The sequence below is a fragment of the Leguminivora glycinivorella genome, chromosome Z (assembly GCF_023078275.1).
Source record: "Leguminivora glycinivorella isolate SPB_JAAS2020 chromosome Z, LegGlyc_1.1, whole genome shotgun sequence".
Taxonomy (NCBI): Eukaryota; Metazoa; Arthropoda; class Insecta; order Lepidoptera; family Tortricidae; genus Leguminivora; species Leguminivora glycinivorella.
In genome coordinates, this window is record NC_062998.1 from 14171541 (window position 1) to 14194111 (window position 22571).

The 22571-nt window shown below is 36.7% G+C and overlaps 1 protein-coding gene across 8 annotated transcripts in view; it reads right to left on the reverse strand.

Moving 5' to 3' along the window:
• The window catches only part of LOC125240919, a 76214-nt gene that overhangs the window by 48582 nt on the left and 5061 nt on the right, over positions 1 to 22571 (reverse strand). Inside the window, exon 1 of one of the 8 annotated variants that reach the window (XM_048149104.1) lies at positions 2764 to 2876. The exons of 3 other annotated variants lie outside the window; for them this stretch is intronic. The gene's annotated coding sequence lies outside the window, so the exon portion shown is untranslated. Of the gene's footprint in view, positions 1 to 2563; positions 2589 to 2726; positions 2877 to 22571 lie in introns of those variants that run through there. 4 more of the 8 variants (XM_048149109.1, XM_048149105.1, XM_048149107.1 and 1 more) reach the window with 4 other exon arrangements.

Here is a 22571-nt window from a genome sequence, read left to right on the forward strand (position 1 = left end):
ACACACACTTTCCCATTTATAATATTAGTATGGATATCAAAAAATGAATTAGGTAAACCCCTAATTATTTTCCAATACCTATCCAACAATATATCACACGTTAGGTTTCAAATAGAAAATCACTACCCACTTTACGTGTAGTGGTGGTACCCTAATAAAAAAAAATCCACTTTTAATTTTTGCACTTTGTCGGCGTAATTGATATACATATTGGCGCCAAATTTTAGGTTTCTAGTGCTAGCGGTCACTGAGATTATCCGCGGACGGACGGACGGACAGACAGACATGGCGAAACTATAAGGGGTCCTAGTTGACCACGGAACCCTAAAAATCATATATTTTTTAATCCAATAGCCGTAGCAGTAAGTAAGGTACATCACTTGCACTCAAAGGCTATCGTGCCAATGAGAACATTGAGAACTCATGGACGGTGCCAAACGGCTAAAAGCCTTTTTGGTCTTTATGAATTATACATTTTCCACTATACAAAAGCCCCGAAGTCTAAGGTTAGTAACTTGCACTCAGATTGGATTTAAAATGCATATCATTTAGCCGGCTTAATTTACGAATATAACTATGTAATTCTGTGTAAAAATTTGCATACATTTATACGTCGAATATCTTATCACTATATGGAATGACATCATAATGGATTGGATTAGATATACTTGGGCGTATAATTGGTCAGTTATTGTTTTGCACTAGCTAGTGTCTATGTAAAAAATCTTGGAATAACAAATGGTGTTCTAGGTATATTAGTACTTCATATATACTGTATATACTATCCCACCAAAAACATTCTGTAAAAAACTAGCCAAGTCTCGATGGAGCTGCTTGTTTATCTCTAAAAAGTAATGAAATCTTGACAAATTTCGTGCCAAGTCTAAGGTTCCTTACTGCGATTTCTTTATTATTACAGTTAAATTGAAGGGTAGCGGTTCTGGCGACAGATTGGTACAATAGTGTCATGGAGCACGTCCTGGTTTTGTACCCTTGTGTACCCTTCAACGGGCAAGTCACACAACATTAACTGTAATAATAAAGAAATCGCAGTAAGGAACCTTAGACTTGGCAAGTTGGCACGACTTTGTCTAGATTTCATTACTTTTTAGAGATAAACAAGCAGCTCCATCGAGACTTGGCTAGTTTTTTACAGAATGTTTTTGGTAGGATTTCACTTCTTTTCGTAGAAACGTGGCCATCAAATGAAGCGGCCCACCAAGTTGAATATTTTTTGTAAATGCGGTATGTCGATCTCTAATAGTTTGGGCTCTTGTGTTTTCTAATCAGGGTCACCAGGTACTTCCAGATCTTCGATTATCCTAGTTTTTATAGTTTCCACTTTATGTGGCCATTAAACCCTAACTCTGTATCAAATTTCAGCTCTCTGAGTTCATGGGAAGTATTAGTTCTATCCTGATGATCATGAGTGAGTGAGTGTCATATATGCGAAACTTTGCTTTCGCTTAACTTCGGAACTAAATGACCTACAGACTTGAAATTTTGAATTTTATAGTTTTCCCTCTGTAGGTGAAAAGTCTACTGGTTGAAGGCTTAGATTTATGTATTTTTATAATCGTCTTAAATTAAACATTACATAATGTATACACTATTACTATAGTTATGTTGCCCATATGTAATATCTACATTTGGAAATATTGAAAATGCATAGGCAGATATGATATGGACCGGATGTCACTGTCAGTTGACGATTTTGTATAAGGATACGTTACTTTTGCATAAATTTTGAGTTAGGCTGTTTTGTCCCAAAAATAAGTTTGATCTACTTACATAGAAACAAAGGCAAACTAGACTACAGGTACAACTACGTAGAGGCTTATATACTCGTAGGTCTGTGTATTGTCTTTTACTTAGTATCAAGCCGCCTGAGGTTTTCAGTTACAGAACGATGAATGTTAATTTATTATGTTCTTCAGAGGTATCGCCAATGCGATTACAGACCAAATTAAATGCCGACTTCGCGCTCTATTACCGCCGTAATGTACACCGTGAAATTAGTAAATTGCCACAATCACGTCATGTTTAAATTTGGCATATTTATGTATTGAGCCAAATAGGTTAAGCATGATTATTATTTCTAATCCACCTGCGCAATACAGCATAATAGATTCAAAGCATGGCATGCAATGATGAACGCGAATTCTTAACCACACATGGAAATCCGTACAGATTAAAAAACACTGAATTATATGAGCAAGCATGTAAATGCTAACGGTAGCGAGCGGTTAAAAGGTTTATTGCTAATCTAGCTATTTACATAGGTAATTACTATTCGGATTACGTAATCGCTAAGTTATTTATTTACAACATGATCAATTAATCGCAGCATGATTTATAAGCTCTAATTGTTATACTTGAAGGGTCATTAGACATTTATATACAGTCAACGTCAGACACCTTAGTTTTATACAGCTTTACACCTTATACCATCAATATAAGGCATACAATCTACTCATATGTTTTTACATATTACCATATAACATGGCCGAACAAACAAACAAAATATATCTTAGGTCAGAACGTTAATAAAGAGGTAACATACCCATACCTTACGGTTAAAGCATACATAACTGAACACAATTTAGGAGTTTGCTATTAGTATAAGTTTCGTTTCGTCTATAGTCACGATACCGAATTTCCCGCTATAAAATTGACTGAATTTGTACAACTAGGTTGTACTATGTCGATCAATATGCCCCGCCTACCTATACGAGTAGGTACGTTTAGAAATTAGTTACACACACGTCACTGTAAACAAACGCGAGATCGTTGAATTAGCGCGACTGAAAGTTGTCGATATATAATAGAACCGCGCTATACCAAGCCGCGGAACCGTTCGAGCAGCACTGGTGACCGGCGAACGATAGCGAGCGCCCGACCCGCCGCCTCCTACCACGACACCTCTCCCTCGCTAACGGTACAGCGCCTCCGTCGCCAATAGAGCATTGTTACTCGACGCGCCCTCTACCAGTCAACTACAAAATTGTTAAATTGTATACAAAAAAATGCTCTGATACGACAATTTCGGTAAACAAATTGTCACTTTTTTTAAAGCTACCACAAAGAATAAAGGTATTCACGACAGCTACATATTTGTAGGATTGTGAACTTGTAAATATACAGGTGAAAAATTGTCACGACACCTACATATTTGTAGGATTGTTAACTTATAATATACAGGTGAAAAATTTTAATGTTACAACTACAATTATGTCATAACTTATTTCGCTGAGTTTGAAGGTAGTTAGTGTTGACACTCCTGCGAGTATTGTGCCACAAGATAGTGCTGAAAGCCCAAAGATCTTAGCAACACCTATGAAAAAAGGTTAAAAAATTTAAAATCATCGGGAGATGATCAATTGTCGAATACAATTTTACAGTTGAAGAAACAAAAAGTTGAATTGGAGATTGAAAAGTTGGAACGAGAAAATTACAAATTGGATTTAGAATTATTAAAACTTGAAAAAGAATTAAACATTACGAAACGCTCCAAATTCACATTACCTTTATATATGCAAGATGACACCATCATTCAAATTAATTTGGTCAATGAGTTTTCAGAAACAGTAAATAATAGCACTAATAATATTAAAAGCTCTTAAAAATCGTTCTAATGCAGCGTTCCTTGGTACGCGGGTTGGAATATTTGGGGTTATTAACCAGTTTTTCAAACTATATCCACTGTCTCCCAATATTACAGCATTGGGGAAAGGTCTCCATCCATCTTCCCATTGCTGACATAACGATGAGCACCTTAAAACCCGCGAATCATGAACGGAGCCAGGCCATCGTGCATTCACGTAAAAAAATTCTAAATTCGGTCCACAGACAACCATTACATTTATAGAATGATCTCCGTGACGATCAACAAAACCAGCTTCATTTTGACGTGGGGCATCAATCGGTATTAATGATCCATCTATAATCCCTGCGACCCTGGGAAAATTCACATGTGATGCTGCAATAAAATCTTCAGAAAGTGAGTTTCCATTTGCTGGCCATCTTACTTCGCTTCCTAGTAATTTGTCCACTATTTGTGTACATACGGCGTGAATAGAACGAGACATTGTCATTTTTGAAACACCATGAGCATTGCTAGTGACGTGATATTGGGAACCTGAGCCTAACCATCTTAAAACAGTCAATAACTGTTGTTTTGGATCAAGAGCGTGACTTCTTCGCGTGGGATGTCTAAGATTTCCACCAATAGTCTGTAGGAGATATTCGACAGTAGATTTACTCACTCTGAATCGCTCATTAAATGTAAAATCCGTTATGGTCGTAGTTAAATTTATACGTTCTCGATATATTCGAGGACGTCTCACATTTATTTCTTCTTCAGTATCACTGCTACTTGAACTAAACATTTCTTAGCACACAGAGTAGGTCGCTAAATAATTTATAAATTATTATACTTTAATTATATTGCAATTAATGATAATGACTCGTATAATATAAAATTGTGAGAGGGTGTGACAAGCATTGAGAGAATTGTTAATTTGTAGTTACAATTCTACATATATGTATAATTGTTACTACAATTTAATGTAGCACAGAACAATTGTCAGCTACAAATTTGTACATTTTCCGGAAAACATATGTAACGTATGTAAAGTTTTGTGGTACAATAAATTGTAGATTATTGCTACAATTTACATATTTGTAGGGCTTTTCCAGTACAAATATGTAACTTGTAAATTTTGTGGTACACACGCTTGTATTATGACAAATTTGTAACTTGACACTTGTCAAATTGTAATTGTAAGTTTTGTGGTATAGGGCACAGCTAGTATACCTATACAACTTCATCCGCACATTGAGTACCTATAGATACACCAATATTTGCACTTAACAAACAAATTGATCGAAAATATATGTACATACTAGTAAGTTACTGTGACTAATAAAAGCTAGCCCATACGTAAAAGCTGACATAATCGAATTCCTTAACAACTTGTATAGCTCGAATTGACACGGGTCTAATAATTCTCATGTGTCGATGCCCCACCAACGCGATACACGTGGCCTTGTGTAAATACCCTTTTTTCAAACGTGGATTTTACACAAACATGTTGATTTACAAAAAACAATTGAAATACTACAGTTCACGATTTATTTGTTTTAGTAGGTATTATTTCCGATATTAAAATAGAGTAGTAGAAAAAACGAGGAAATTAAAACCAAGGCCATAAATAAAATACCACCAAAGTGACACGTTAAACTTTCGTGAGACATATTCAAATAATTAATTTAAATACGGTTGTACTCACGTTATTATATCGCTATTGCTGCGACATGTTTCGGGCCAATTCGGAGGCCCCTCTTCAGGCATATAGGAGTTCACGCGACGGCTGACGGCTAAATTTGCGGAGTTTAGTTTTGAGTACAACCGTATTTAAATTAATTACCACCAAAGTGATTGAGAATTACCTCTTCGCGCGTATATTTTACTACGTTTTATAGTGCCTACATATTTGGCTCTTTAAACTTTCATCCCTTTTATCCCGTTGGTGTCTTAGAAGCGGGTGGTGGGTGGGTTGATGGGTTCAATTGTGGTGTGGACGATTTCCTGGCATTGCGGTAAGGATTTTTGTCCGATGAATAAAAAAACGTTTCTCCTTCTCCATTAGCAATAATCCATCAAGGAGAAGCCTGATAGTGATAGAACACATGCATACATACACAGGGCAGATCAGATACCTACGCTGTAATACGAAAATCATATTTGTCCTTTCGGTCATAGCAAAGGTGAATGATGAGATGACGGGTGATAGAGATGTATGGAAGAGAAAGACATGCTGCGCTGACCCCAAAAGACTGGAATAAGGGCAGGCGAATGATGGTCATAGCAACGGTACTGAATATATAACCTAACCACAAAATTAAAATTTAAAAAAAAAACCACCGACCGCGACATAGTAGACCGATTTTCATGAAACATAACACTCCCGACTAACTCAGCTTTCAGACAAAAAAAAAACTAAATCTAAATCGGTTCATTCGTTCGGGAGCTACGATGCCACAGACAGACACACACACAAACACAGACAAACAGACAGACATACAGACAGACACGTCAAATTTATAACACCCCGTCGTTTTTGCGTCGGGGGTTAAAAACTGAAAGCCTGTCAATCTTCAGACAGTCAAAGGCGTTTTAAAATAATTTAATTATAGCTGAAGGAGTGTAGGTCAATGAAACTGCGATACATTCTGAAAAATTAAAATAGCCATGGCGATCTCAAGTGTGTCATTTAACAATTACCAAAATAAAGTTGATGGCAAGTAGCCTGCAGTGATATTTTGGCAAAAGCGGCAACTGATGCGTGTCGCGAGCGCTCGATGGCATCATCGCCGCGGAGGACCGTGACGTCACCGGGCCTTTTTCCAAACGTGGCCGCCAGACGAAAATAGTCCCCCGCCCGCCTCGCCGCCGGCCCCTCGCACCGTCACCGCCGGATTTAGAGGGCCGAGGCGAACTGCGAACACTGCCCGTGCAGCCGGCGTTGAGCAGAACGCCGCGCCAGCAGCCAGATGAACTGTGCCCCTGCACTGGTCAGTGCCCGTGCCTACGCTCTCAAGATCACTTCTTCTTTATCCTTCGATAGGGCAGGGCGGGAAAATATGACCCATGCCCTACCATGATACAGACTTTATTTCAGGGATCGGAACCCGTTCCCAAATACCATTTGATATCGTTCTTAAACCGTTACCTATAAATTTTGTTCAATGGGAACAAAATAATTTCGGTTACGGTTCTTATATCGTTCCCTAAACGAACGGTTCATTATAAATTTTGTTCAGTGGGAACAAAATAATTTCGGTTTCGGTTCTTATTTCGTTCCCTCAAAGAACAGTTCCTTACAGTAACGTTTAAATGAACGAACAGAATTTTAGCGTTCCTAAAACCAATATTATTTCGTTCCGAGCCGCGCGGGAGTAGGTATAGCGACTGTAGCGAGCGCCAGAGCCGAACGTTTTCGCCGACGCACGAGCCGCCTTTCGCTGTCTCTTTTTCACACGAAGTTCATGTATATTTCTGTTTCGGTTAGCCGGCCGGCCGCGGCCGGCAATGAAGGTGAAGGTAGGTTGTTTGTTTTGTTTACTTCATTTACTTGAGTTGCAACTTTCGGCGTATAAACAGCGAACGTGCAGTGATAGTGTATGCTTGATATTGAAACTATTAGGATAGGAAGAAACAGCATAGAATATACACCATGTATAAAGGGCGGCAAATTTTAAAATTGTAGGGCTCACCGGCCAATTGTCTTCATAAAACCTGTCTACTTAAAGTTTCACGTTAACGGAATCATTAAAGGATTAAGACGATACAGGAGGCAAGCACGAATTCAGATTTTTAGGTCTTTATCGCCGTCGCGTTGACGGGGGCGGAACCCACAGAGAGGCCCTGTATAGTAAAGTTGTGTGTGCGCGTGGCGCACGCACACAGACGCGTACGCTGGCGGCGCAAGTACTCGCGCTCGAGCCGACCGGCGCCCGCAATCGCTCTCTATAGTCTCTATCTATATTTTTCTAGTTTTGGACTTCTGATTTGCGTATAGTTTTGGACTCCGTGAAGTATACTCGTACTGATTTGAATAGAATGCAAATTTGTCATATTTTAGGTATTCTAAATATTATTCCTTACCTTATACATAATGTAATTATCTTAAAAGGAATCATGATACCGAAATAAAGTTATTCGGTATGTAAAAAACTAAAGCCTTTTCGATGTCAAAAAGAAAGTTTAAAATAATTTTGTGATAAAGTAAATATTTTCTGAAAGGATTGGGTTATACCTAGGGATTGCAATAATATAAAATCCGGATTTTCGGATTATTTTTAGGGCAAAATCCGAACTCCGGATTAAATCCGGATTTTTTTTAGTAACTAAAGCCTGACAAGTTTTTATTTGACCCTGGAAGAGTGTCGCTACAAATGTGCCGACGTCATGTATAATCGGGACAGCGAGTACTGGGTTTCGTTTCGCGTTAATATTTGTAGAAAATTAAAGCATGGTTTTAGAGAATGACAATTTAATAAGCTAGGTTTGAAGACTTGCTACTTCCACACAGCCTAAAATTCATGAAGCTTGTGCCTGTATCGAAGTCGTCGATGTTTATTTTCTTCTTACGTGGGACCTTGTTTTGTACTGGTGGCGATGATGAAACGGCCTCCTTATTTCTTTAAATATTTTTCACGGCAGAGCTAAATACAGACACCATAAATAAGAACAAAAAATATATTAAGCTAAATCGAAACCAACTAATCATTGCATGAGAACATTATTAGGGTGCCCGCCCCCTACACGTAAAGTGGGGAGAGATTTTTTTTTCATTTCAACCCTGACGTGTGATATACCTATTGTTGGATAGGTATTAAAAAATGAATAGGGGTTTACTACTAACATTTTTTGATATTGTTAATTTTTTCGGAAATAATCGCTCGGAAATGTATGGGACATTTCAGAGGTAAACTTTTGTATGGGCTTTGTCAGTCCCGGTATCTATCGTCCTTGATATTAGGCAAGTCAATGTGCACCTCTAACGACTCTTACGCAGTGGCCATTGAGGCCAATCAATTAAAGGTGAGGAAACAGTCTCAGCTGTTGCCATTAGATTTGGTGAAAATAACATTGATCGCGTTGGATATGGTAAGTATGGTTAAGAAACTAAAGCCTGACCAGAAATATAAATAACTATTGTCAGGCAGGAGTGCGCTGTTATTCTGATGTATGGAGTGACAGTTCAGTATAGTATGATGACTATGAAGAAAATAGTTTTAATGAAATTCCGCTACATGGCGCGTAGTCATATATTTCTGGTCATGCTTTACATGTGTATAAAATAAAACAAAACTTATGAATCTTATGATATAATCTTTCCAGTAATTGCCTATGGGAAAATAACATTGTAGTTACCACTGGTAACAACTTAGTGGTAACTCTGACTAGTGGAATAACCCTTATTTTATAACGATATTTCACTAACGAATGTACCAAAATATGATTGACTTTTACACTGAAGCTATAATTATGATAGAGTACACATAATCTTGATACACATTTAATAATATTTTTCTATTTTATTTTCGAGATCTTCAAATAAGCCCGTAAATTCTCTTCGGGAACTTGTTCTAACTTTTTTCTTATAACGACTGCAACTATATTACACTTGCATGAACAAGGGCACATCGCGTCCGGTTCCGGTTCACTATAAATGGATTGCATGGGTTGTGCTCTCTCAAGGACTGCATCTTGGTCCTTAAAAACATTTAAAAACATATCACTATTACAAATTCACACAGATTAAGTAACACACATATTTATACAAATTAGTGCAGATTATATTTTATACAGCTTTCTCACACTATAACCACTTACATCCAACTCAAGGTCATCAGAATCGCTTGGATATGGGGTAGTTTTTTCTCTATATATTTTTTTTTGAAGGCTAGATCTTCATCATCTATGTCAAAGCTTTTATCTGCAATAAAAATATCTTATTTATTTTGCATAATGTACTTACATTTCTAGAAAATTATTACAATAAGTTACAAGCTTTTGAGAATTGGGCCCTTGGTGTATCTACATGGAATACACAACTGTAGTTGGCGAGTGTATTAGTGTCTACACTGTCTACAGACGACCAAACCGACCAAGGTCCAACAAGTACGGGATTGTAAGAGCGGGAGAGCTACGTCAACCGGGGTGGCTTTAGGAAAATTTGGGGTTACTTTGATGGTATTTGAACGGCTTTAAAATTAACATCATTCATTATTTACTGAAACTGTTCATGTAATTAGTAGATAGATAATAGATCAATAAATATTCTTGTAAATCTACCATAGAAAATCGCGAATTTACTTACAGTATGACTTTAAAACTAAATTTTCAAAGTCACCCCTGCGTTTTAAAGCCACCGTATTTGACCGTATAAGGCTTTCTCATTTTTTTACAAATAACTGCGTCCCTAATTGACATATGTCGGTACGGTCGCCTGTAAGTACCTACTTTAGGAGTGACACCGAATAGGGCTTGTATTGTAATCCGGATATATCCGCTGATTTTGAAATTCGGATAATTTGCACGTTAAAATCCGGATCATCATCATCCTCCTTGCGTTATCCCGGCATTTGCCACGGCTCATGGGAGCCTGGGGTCCGCTTTGACAACTAATCCCAAGATTTGGCGTAGGCACTAGTTTTTACGAAAGCGACTGCCATCTGACCTTCCAACCCGACGGGTAACTAGGCCTTATTGGAATTAGTCCGGTTTCCTCACGATGTTTTCCTTCACCGAAAAACGACTGGCAAATATTATGACATTTCGCACACAAGTTTCGAAAAACTCATTGGTACGAGCCGGGGTTCGAACCCGTGACCTCCGGATCGTAAGTCGCACGCTCTTACCGCTAGGCCACCAGCGCTTCAGAAAATACCTAGAACATACTTCAAATACATACAATAAGATTGCTTTCTTCTGAAATTCCGATAAAATTAAATCCTTGTACCAAATTAAGAAGAAGACCCCTTTAGGCATGAAACACCACCATATGTTTAAGATACAGCGGGGCAATTATGACTGGAGAGCAATTTTGAACTGATCAAATTTTTTCCATGTTTTACACTATTAACTTGAGCTCCATATGTATCCACTAAAACGCGTGCCATATATTATTATGACTAGTGGACACTCTATTTAATAACACAAAAAATAATGTATAGCATGTGCAGTAAGGACATATTATTTGTGCCGTTTGTATATCCGAGGTCTTTATATATATATATTTTGTATTTATTTGCACGTTAAAATCCGGATAAAACGAATAATTCGAATATTGTGAATGACAGAAATACCATTGCAATTTTTAAGAAGCTCATTTGGAAAACAAATTTTAAAGTAAAATTAACACATTTACGATATTAAAGCGATTTATATCAAAAATTACTCCTTGAGTGGCACTACTACCTTATTTAATAATAGTCATACTAGTTATGAAAAGAAAGCTGCACCTTTGGATGGAAGCAAGTCGCTTTGCATGGTGATAGTAGACATCATAGTAAACGATTTTTTCCGAGGATATCGAAATTTCATCCCTTAAGAAGCCGAGCGTAGCGAGGTGTTTTATGAAAATGAAAAAAATTCTATCTTTTTATTGTATCGTCCGATTTTGACAAAACGTATCTCAAATGAAAGGTATTAATTTGTGTAACTAAAAAAAAATACAAAGAAAAAAAATTTAAAATAAAAGTAAGAAAAAAATAAAAAAAAGTAAATTTCCGTCTCGCACGGAATAACTTCAAAGAATGACAGACAAAATGTACAATGTCGATATACAAGTTTTTTTTTTAATCGAAGACAGATAAATTTTTAGTTGAAAACTGAAGACCGCATCGAAATCAGATCAGCATTTTTTAAGATACAAGTTGCCAAAGTTGGGAAAGATCGCTTTATATGGCCACTTTGAAATTCCTTTGCCAGAAAGTCAGAAATAATATGTTTTTCGGACACAGAAAAATACATAGTAACAGTACACATCAAAATAAAATTAAAAATTCCGAGGATATTATAATTTCATCCCTTAGAACGACGAGCGTAGCGCGGTCGGTTACGAAAACCGAAAAAAAAATCTCATTTTTTTGTACGTCGTCCGATTTTGACAAAACATGTTTCATTTGAAAGGTATTACTTTATGTAACTTAAAAAAAATATTGAAAAAAATTGGAAAAAAAATGTAAGATTTAAAAAAAAAAAACCTTAATTTTCGTATCACACTGAATAACCGCAAAAAACGGTAGACACGGTTTATAATTTCGATATATGATTTTTTTAAATTAAAGACAAATAAATGTATGATTATAAACTAAAAACCGAATCGAAATCGAATCAGTAGTTTTTAAGATGCAATTTGTCAAAGTTGGCTTAGTTTGTTTATATGGTCGCTTATAAATTCCTTAGCCAGAAAGTCAGAAACATTATATTTTTCTCACAGTTAAAAGTATGCATAGGTAATAGACATCATAATAAACAATTTTTTATGAGGATATAAAAAATTCATCCCTTGGAAAGCCGAGCGTAGCGATGTCTGTTACGAAAAACAAAAAAAAGGCAGTTTTTTTTATTGGATCGTCTTTGTAAGGGTTTCTAAGGAATGAAATTTTTATATCCTTGTAAAAAAATGTTTATAATGATGTCTATTACCTATGCATACTTTTAACTGTAAGAAAAATATAATGTTTCTGACTTTCTGGCTAAGGAATTTATATTATAACTATTATAAGCGACCATATAAACAAACTAAGCCAACTTTGACAACTTGCATCTTAAAAACTACTGATTCGATTTCGATTCGGTTTTTAGTTTATAATCATGCATTTATTTTTCTTTAATTTAAAAAAATCATATATCGAAATCATACACCGTGTCTACCGTTTTTTGCGGTTATTCAGTGTGATACGAAAATTAAGGTTTTTTTTTTTAAATCTTACATTTTTTTCCAATTTTTTTCAATATTTTTTTTAAGTTACATAAAGTAATACCTTTCAAATGAAACATGTTTTGTCAAAATCGGACGACGTACAAAAAAATGAGATTTTTTTTCGGTTTTCGTAACCGACCTCGCTACGCTCGTCGTTCTAAGGGATGAAATTATAATATCCTCGGAATTTTTAATTTTAGTTTGATGTGTACTGTTACTATGTATTTTTCTGTGTCAGAAAAACATGTTATTTCTGACTTTCTGGCAAAGGAATTTCAAAGTGGCCATATAAAGCGATCTTTCCCAACTTTGGCAACTTGTATCTTAAAAAATGCTGATCTGATTTCGATGCGGTCTTCAGTTTTCAACTAAAAATTTATCTGTCTTCGATTAAAAAAAACTTGTATATCGACATTGTACATTTTGTCTGTCATTCTTTGAAGTTATTCAGTGCGAGACGGAAATTTACTTTTTTTATTTTTTTCTTACTTTTATTTTAAATTTTTTTTCTTTGTATTTTTTTTTAATTACACAAATTAATACCTTTCATTTGAGATACGTTTTGTCAAAATCGGACGATACAATAAAAAGATAGAATTTTTTTCATTTTCATAAAACACCTCGCTACGCTCGGCTTCCTAAGAGATGAAATTTCGATATCCTCGGAAAAAATCGTTTACTATAAAGTCTACTATCACCATGCAAAGCGGCTTGCTTCCATCCAAAAGTGCAGCTTTTGGCCAAAAATTCTCCATAACAAGTATGACTATAAGTAAATAAATAATAAACAAAAATATTGGGGGACATCTTACATAGATCAACCTAGCCCCAAACTAAGCAAAGCTTGTACTATGGGTGCTAGGCGACGATACGAATACATACTTATATAGATAAATACATACTTATATACACAGAAAACATCCAAGACTCAGGAACAAATATCTATGCTCATCACACAAATAAATGCCCTTACCGGGATTCGAATCCGCCGGGACCGCGGCTTAGCAGGCAGGGTTTTTTTCATGAATATTTGTGGATAATCTCATGTAAATGTATATCAATTTAACTCAATCAATCAAGTGACACTGAGTACCGTATCAAACGCTGCACTTTCATTATTGTTAGCATCCGAATACATTATAAATAAATAAATAAATTGCAAACAGAACTAAAACTGTTCAAATTTTCTGACAAAAAGAAGTCTTCTATGTATCCCGCGGCGGAAGACCTGTTTAGTATTGAACTGCAGAACAAGATGAAGTAGTTAAGCAGATACGCTTTTACATTTTATCCTTTCAAAATAGGTTGCAAGTGTTGCAACACCAAAACTTTTTCGCTGTATACGTAACGTAAGGCCCTCTGGCTAAGAACGTCTACCCGAGAGTCCCAAGTGTAACTGGAATGGAGTCACGAAGTCATCAAAGATAAGAGGTGAAAATTATTAGAGAGAAAGATCATTCAGCCTTGTTATTTAACAAAGCTAAATGGTGTTTGTAATATGTCATAGTTCTTTTTGCATTTGAATAAATCGGCAATGAAAACCTCGTAAATGCAATCTGATATTTAAACAAGGAGTAGGTAGGTAATACCTTTTTTAGGTAATATTCGATCTAAACGATCACAACATGACGTTTTGCCTCATATGGCAATCAGATTATGTCTCTAGCATTAAAATTCATTAATATCAAATATTAGTCAAAATTACATAAAAATAAAATCATATATCTTATGGGCAACTGAAGTCATTTCATAAAAACCGGCCAAGAGCGTGTCGGGCCACGCTCAGTGTAGGGTTCCGTAGTTTTCCGTATTTTTCTCAAAAACTACTGAACCTATCAAGTTCAAAACAATTTTCCTAGAAAGTCTTTATAAAGTTCTACTTTTGTGATTTTTTTCATATTTTTTAAATATATGGTTCAAAAGTTAGAGGGGGGGGGACGCACTTTTTTTTCCTTTAAGAGCGATTATTTCCGAAAATATTAATATTATCAAAAAACGATCTAAGTAAACCCTTATTCATTTTTAAATACCTATCCAACGATGTATCACACGTTGGGGTTGGAATGAAAAAAAAAATCTGCCCCCACTTTACATGTAGGGGTGGTACCCTAATAAAACATTTTTTTCCATTTTTTATTTTTGCACTTTGTTGGCGAGATTGATATACATATTGCTACCAAATTTCAGCTTTCTAGTGCTTACGGTTACTGAGATTATCCGCGGACGGACGGACGGACGGACGGACGGACGGACGGACGGACGGACGGACGGACAAACAGACATGGCGAAGCTATAAGGGTTCCTAGTTGACTACGGAACCCTAAAAAAGGCAAGAATGAAATAACTAAGTAACCTAACCTAACATTAAGGTTACGAACAACAGCTCAAGCCTGATTATAAAATAACAATTTCCTACGACGTGTTTTTCGTATCATGTTACTAATTATGAGATTATGTTACTAATTATGAGATTTATTAAATAAAATAAAAAATATTCGAAATATCCATTTTATCCGAATATCCGGATTTTCAAATATCGAGTCGAATCATCCGGATTTCGAATTGGACGGATAATTGCAAGCCCTAACACCGAACCACCGGGCAGAGTTTCAGTATTTAGGTTTATGAAGGTTTACTATAGGTAAGTACTTACTCAGTGGCTCATTCTGTGCATCGATCAAGTCATAAATATCATCATTAGTGCCCCTTTCACTCGCAGCAGTATAAGAACATTGGATGAATTGGGATTCTTCGAGTTCTGGGACACGGGAGTGTTGAATACTAAAAACAATTTATTTTTGTGACTAATTGCACATTTCACATCTTTCATTGTGACGTTTTTAGACTAAGGGCCCGTTGCATCAACCACATTTGACACACACATCATCGTCACGCAGCAGACGCCTATGGAACTGTCCATACAATAAAATTTAACGAATGCTTTAACGGTGACAGACGGTTTGGTGCAACTGACCCTAAAGGTCCATTGTTGATAGTAGCTGATGTAATTTCTATGGTAATTGACTATCTACAGTACCAACGACACAATTAATGGGAAAGTAGTGTATATTGTACACACGCACACGCACACGCACACGCACACGCACACGCGCACGCGCACGCGCACGCGCACGCGCACGCGCACGCACACACACACACACACACACACACACACACACACACACAGACACACACACACACACACACACACACACACACACACACACACACACACACACACACACACACACACACACACACACACACACACACACACACACACACACACACACACACACACACACACACACACACACACACACACACACACACACACACACACACACACACACACACACACACACACACACACACACACACACACACACACACACACACACACACGCACACACACACACACACACACACACACACACACACACACACACACACACACACACACACACACACACACACACACACACACACACACACACACACACACACACACACACACACACACACACACACACCTGAGATGACCGTACCAAGGTCAAATAAGGACGCTCGCTCTTGCTAATAGCGGCGTCCCGTCCTTATTTGACCTTGGACTGTACGATTGCCTGTAAATAAATACTTAAGCGTCGTGACATTACTTAAATTTTAAAATCGGTAAAATTGAAAGCACTAAGTTAAAAGAAAAAAACTTACTTCATTGTGGTTGTGGTGCAGAATATCCCTGCTTTATTTGACAATTGAAGAAATTCATATTTTACGATTACTATCTTAGAATATTTTTTATTTGAAATTATGTCAACCAATTGGAACCCTACTAGGGTCACTGTAGAACTATGTCACAGTGACGTTGTAAATCAGATTGTAAAAAATCTCTTACTGCTTGTTGTTGTTGTTCCAATTGGTTGACTGTAAGTACATACCCCGTGTTGTTTTTATATTCCGTTTTTTTTTAGCATTAGAGAGAATGTAAAAGCACGAGCACGAGATCTTTTATATAAGACATTTTTGCCACAACTGTCATCCATCAACTGTCAGTATCATAACATAAACAGACATTTTAATAAAATACTCTATTGTTTTCTACACTAAAATTATAAAAGTGTGTTTGTTATTTATATAAATAATACTTACAATTATTCATTTAATTTAAAAGTATTTTTTTTAATCTGTATTATTTAAAATTTCCTTAGGTATTTAGTTCTGGAAAGGTTGCATATTAAAAAACCTAAAGAAGCAGACATCTGGAACTATCGGTTCATTTTATGAGCTGTCAATGTTGTCAATGGTATTTATTCATTTATACATATATTAACGTCATGATACGAGCACTTATTTTATTACTTTATTATTAATATGTATTCTATTTTGTGCTGTGTGTTTTAGTGGCATTCGACTGTGATTATTGCAATGGATCAGCCAGAGGCAGGCCCAAGTGGTTTGCAAAAACGCCGTCACGTAGTCCTCTTAATGTTGGTTTCTCGAAAAATAAATAAATAAATAATCACTCCAATTTTGCTTAGCAAATGATGCGGCTAATATACCTATGGGTGCAATAAAAAAAATTCCTTGTGCTGCCTTCTTGGTAATCTCTAGCAAAAGAGTTGGTATCACGGTAGTGTTCTGAAACAGTTCCGTTTCCATTTTATCGATAAATAAGAACTGTTTTCACCATAACGTAAAACAAAATAACTAATATTGACCTGTTATGTTCTCGTTCTGGTTTCAAATTCTTAACATGTAATATTTGTCATATTTGTGTATAAGTGCGTTTTCACATTATCCGATCCAAAATCGGATGTCGGACCGATATCCCATACATTACAGGAGCCATCTTGGAATTCTTCCATTGAAATCCTTCCGACATCCGATATCGGATCGGATAATGTCAAAACGGACTAAGAAGATAGGTTGACGATTACTTCTTTGTTTACCAAATTTCTAATTCTAAAAAAAACGAGGTATAGTTAGGTTTTTTTTTCTTTTAGTGAGAGAGTACACTTTTTATTTATGCAAGTTGACTAAGTATGCTTAAAATAATTCTTATTGGTTAATAGTATTTTATGCAACCGTAGTTTTAGGGCCAGTTGCATCAACCACATTTGACAGATACATCATCGTCACGCAACTCACGCAGCAGACGTCTATGGAACTTCCCATAGAAATATAACGAACGCTTTAACGGTGACAGACGGATTGATGCAACCGGCCCTTAGAGAGGTCAATTTTGAAGCGAAGCCGAAGATTGTTGGTCAGATTTTTAGAGTTTTCCAATAAGATAGATCTTGTAATAGATATACTGTTTACTTCTTTAGAAATAAGTTTGACGACAATAAGCAATTTTCAGCCTATCCACTACATCACAGGTATTTTATGCCTTAGAAGTACATAGATTTGATACCTATTATGTACGAGTAAGCCACGTGCATTTTCGCAGTAGCGTCAGAAGGAGAGTTTAACTTAATTTAACGTAATTATGTTGATCAATTTCTTTGGCACACCCTACAGCCCAAACCACGGGTAGAAGAAAGATAGTTTCTTAACACTATAATATAGAGTATCAAATCAAATATAATGAAATGACCATTTCAAAATATGTGTTATAATCATATAAATGTATGAGAGGTCGCGGGTTCGAACCCCGGCACGTACCAATGAGTTTTCGGAACTTATGTGCGAAATGTCATTTGATATTTGCCAGTCGCTTTTCGGTGGAAACCGGACTTATTCCAATACGGCCTAGTTACCCTTCGGGTTGGAAGGTCAGATGGCAGTCGCTTTCGTAAAACTAGTGTCTACGCTAAATCTTGGGATTCGTTGTCAAAGCGGAGCTCAGGCTCCCATGAGCCATGGCAAATGCCGGGATAACGCAAGGAGGATGATGAATCATATAAATGTATGGTTTTAAACATTAACAGTAGCAGATCCTATTAAGGCCGCCCCTGTTGCATATAGGTATGTAGGTGTTTATGTTTCAGGGTTACGATAGAGAAGAAAATTAATGAGTCTTATTTACGGCACGCTATGCAAAACGGTACCAATTTCCGGCTCTAATGAACAAAGGCCTCTACCATGAGTCTTAGGTGTTTTAGAATATGTTACTCGACAGCGTACGTACGTTACGGCTCAGAAAAATTGTATACACGAGTACAACTCAGTCATATCACACGTTTGTCTGATATGTACATTTCTTACTCTACTGCTAGGCATGTAATTTATAAGTACTGTTGACGCTGGCAAGTAAGCATGCCTGCGTGGACTATTTTGGAATGACACTTTGATAATAGAACAGTGGGCTGTGCTGTTTGAGTTCGTATCATAATATTCATAACATAATATATTCAATGCATATGATAAAACGATTGATCCAACCCCGTGTATCTCATGTCGTAATCGTAAGCCTCTGTATCTGATATCTCATAATTTGTGAAAGAAAATGCGCTGCGACCGTGGATCGGTTCCGAGAAACTTACTCGCGTTTCCTGGAAGCGCTACTATACGCGCCCACAAGCGTAACGTGTAGTGTGTGTGATACTGCCTCACACATCTTCGCGCCGATAACAGGCCACAGCACAATTACTGTTATCAGCACCTTGGCTTCACACCTACAAGCGACTGAAACGAACACACGCACCAACCGCTTCAATGTTGAAATAACATTTAGGTACTTACATTGAGCACAACTACATACATGCTACGTTTATTAAAATGTCGTGAAAGGGCGGGAAAAAGGTGTGAGAGCAATTACGGTTTGTCACTGTGTTGAATAAAATTATTATACTGTGACAAGGCCGTGACGATCATCGGTGCTCTCATTACGCGAGGCAAATTGCGTGCCCAGCTCGCCTTACACCTAATCAAACAATTGTTGCAAGACTTACGATACGTCAACAGAGTCAACAACTTAACTCACTGCCCCGCTACTATAAGAGGTACTACAGTATATTAGAACAACGATATGATGCACTATTGAATAAACGTTACCAAAATTTTAGTCATGGGACGATACAGACGGACTGCAACCTGCAACCCAAGTGCAAGTTGTATGGGGGAACTGCACGGCAACTGCGTCGTGCTGGTACACGATACACGTTGCCACGTTCGCTCCAAAATATGTAAGGAACAACCCTGTAAGTATCGTCATGTCATGATAAAAAAGCTTCGTTTATGGTTATGGTTAAACGTGTAGAAAATTGTAACTATTCTACATATGACATGTATGTAGTATTGTAGTTGCGGACACTTACGTCTTACATAAAAAAATTGACTCCAAAAAATATATCTGAGCACGCGTTTATAACTCTAGAGTTCAGGTATTTGAGTGATCAGAGTCAGATATACAAGGTGCTCGCGAGGAACCCGCATAACTTGAACCACGCGTTTCTGAGGCCAAAAGAAAGAAAAAATGTTATATGAATTTTAAATTTTTTTTTTTTATTTTTTTTTTTACTTTTTTGGACGTATTTTCACATATAAAGTAATTTTTATCCATGAAGTTGGCAATTAAAATGAGTTCCTTAATTTATTTTTCTAAAAACCAAATTTTTTGGAAGTTTTTCTTGTCACATTTTGACATCTATCAATGACTACTGTGAGACTATGCTCCACAACTGCGCATCAGCGCCGTTAAGAAGACCTTTTCTGAGTAACTATACGGAAATGTTTTTTTTTTTTAATTGGCAATAACTCTGAAACTAGACGAAATCTAGAAAAGTTTATATGACATTTTAGTCTTAAAATGTGACCAAGAATATGCCGTTAAAGTTATATGGGTTCCTCGCGAGCACCTTGCATATATTTGTGTAAGTGGATAGTGTTCAGTGCACTATTAAATATACCCTATTGGTTCAGTGTATATAAAGACTGTATCGTTAAAGCCTCCGCCACACATAAAGCGTTTTGATAGAGCAGCGTTAGCTGAGCGCAAAGATAGCGGTGCGCCGGACGAACGCTGGCGTTCCGCTCGCAATCCGCGCGCATTCCGCTCGCAATCCGCGCTCGTTAGTTCCCGCTGGCGTCCGCTAGGCGCAACGCCAGTTGACGGAACAAAAATTGTACGGTGCGAACTTCAACTACACATGATCCACAAAGCAGAATATCTGGACATAGTCTAGCCTCTGTTATTTGTAAAAAATAATGTTTAGGATCTGTCGCGGCCATTTAGAGAACCTGGCATGGCGCTTACGCTAACTACGACTTTGATGTCGAATTTAACTATCATACAGTGTTTATATCGAAATGGTTTAGGGACTATGGCCAATTTTATTTATCTGTTCCTTCTATCTGTTCTATCCGAAACGATGCTCAATAACCTAACCACAAAATTAAAATTTTGAAAAAACCCCCGACTGCGAGACTGCGACATAGTAGACCGATTTTCATGAAACATAGCTAAGAAAAGAACACTCCCGACTAACTCAGCTTCCAGATAAAAAAAACTAAATCTAAATGAGCATTTCTTTTTTTTTTTGCCATTTTATGAAGTTTGATATTTTTGAAAAAAAAATGCTATTTCTACTCAGAATTACTAGCTTATTCAATCCTAGTAGTTAAAAAAATTGTTGACAAAAAAAGAAATGCTCAAATCGGTTCATCCGTTCGGGAGCTACGATGCCACAGGCAGACACACACACAGACAGACAAACAGACAAATAGACAGACAGACAGACAGACAGACAGATAGACAGACAGACAGACAGACAGACAGACGGACAGACAGACAGACACGTCAAACTTATAACACCCCGTCGTTTTTGCGTCGGGGGTTAAAAATGCGTTTTTTTTTAATTATATACATTCACCGCATTTATTCTGTAATTGTGCCCAATTGAATAACCATGAAGAGGACTCATAAAGAACATGTTTTGGCAGCATATTAACCTTTGTTTAAATCGTACAAAGAGTCATGGCGAAGCATAGAAGAGACACAGCAGATGGAAGCAGCTGGATGAGGCTTTTAGCCTTTTACCCAGAAGGGGTCTAGGTATATAAGAAAATTAAACATAAAAAACACAGTTACGTGTATACCTCATTTTTTTTAGCATTAGAGAGAACGTCAAAGCACGAAGCACGAGGTCTTTTATATGAGAAAATTTTACGATAGCAGTATGATAAACAAACATTTAAATAAAATACTCTATTGTTTTCTAACACTAAAATTATAAAAGTGTATTTGATATTTATTTATAAATAATAAAAACCATTATACATTTGAAAGGATTTGTTTTAATCTGTATTATTTAAAATTTCCTAATTTAGTTCTGGAAAGTTTGCATAATAAAAATCCTAAAGAAGCAGACATTTGAAACTGTTGGTTCATTTTGTGAGCTGTCAATGTTGTCAATGGTACCTATTTACGACCTATCTATGACCTGTTCTATTCTCGTTCTGGTTAAAATTCTTAACATCTAATATTTGTCCTAAGAAGATAGGTTGACGACGACTGCTTCTTTGTTTACCAAATTTCTAATTCTCACTCCGCGATCCTATCGCCGCGCTACAAGTAAAGCCTAAGAACTATGGTTATATTGTTACTTTACGTCGCGAGGTTTTTTAAGCGATGTCCGCGAGTGGAATGGCTAATAATACTTAGTTAAATAGACATATTGAATAAAATAAATACCAAAAGACATTCTTATACAGATCTACTAGTGATTAGTCCCACGGAAAAGTTCAATAAGGCTTGTGATGGAACCTTGAACAAAAATATATAAAATGTTTTAATAAATAAGTAAGTGTATAGATGTAACTGAACTCGACTGTACTGAGTAGGTAATAGTCATCTGTTTAGCCGATGATTTGTGGTTGATTACGCGGCGAGCGCGGATGGCTGCTTCCTGCCAATGAGACTCAATAGAATGATCGCTGATCATATTAGGGGTTAACGGCAAAATGTCAACGGTCAATAGCGGAGACTTGACATGTGAACTATACCAATGAATACAAATTATTGACTGTTTATTGGTTGCTCCGAATAGGTCCTACTGACACTGACTGATCAAGTGATCATGACAGAGAGTATTAAACTAAGTATAAAGAGAATAAAGTGCACAGTTA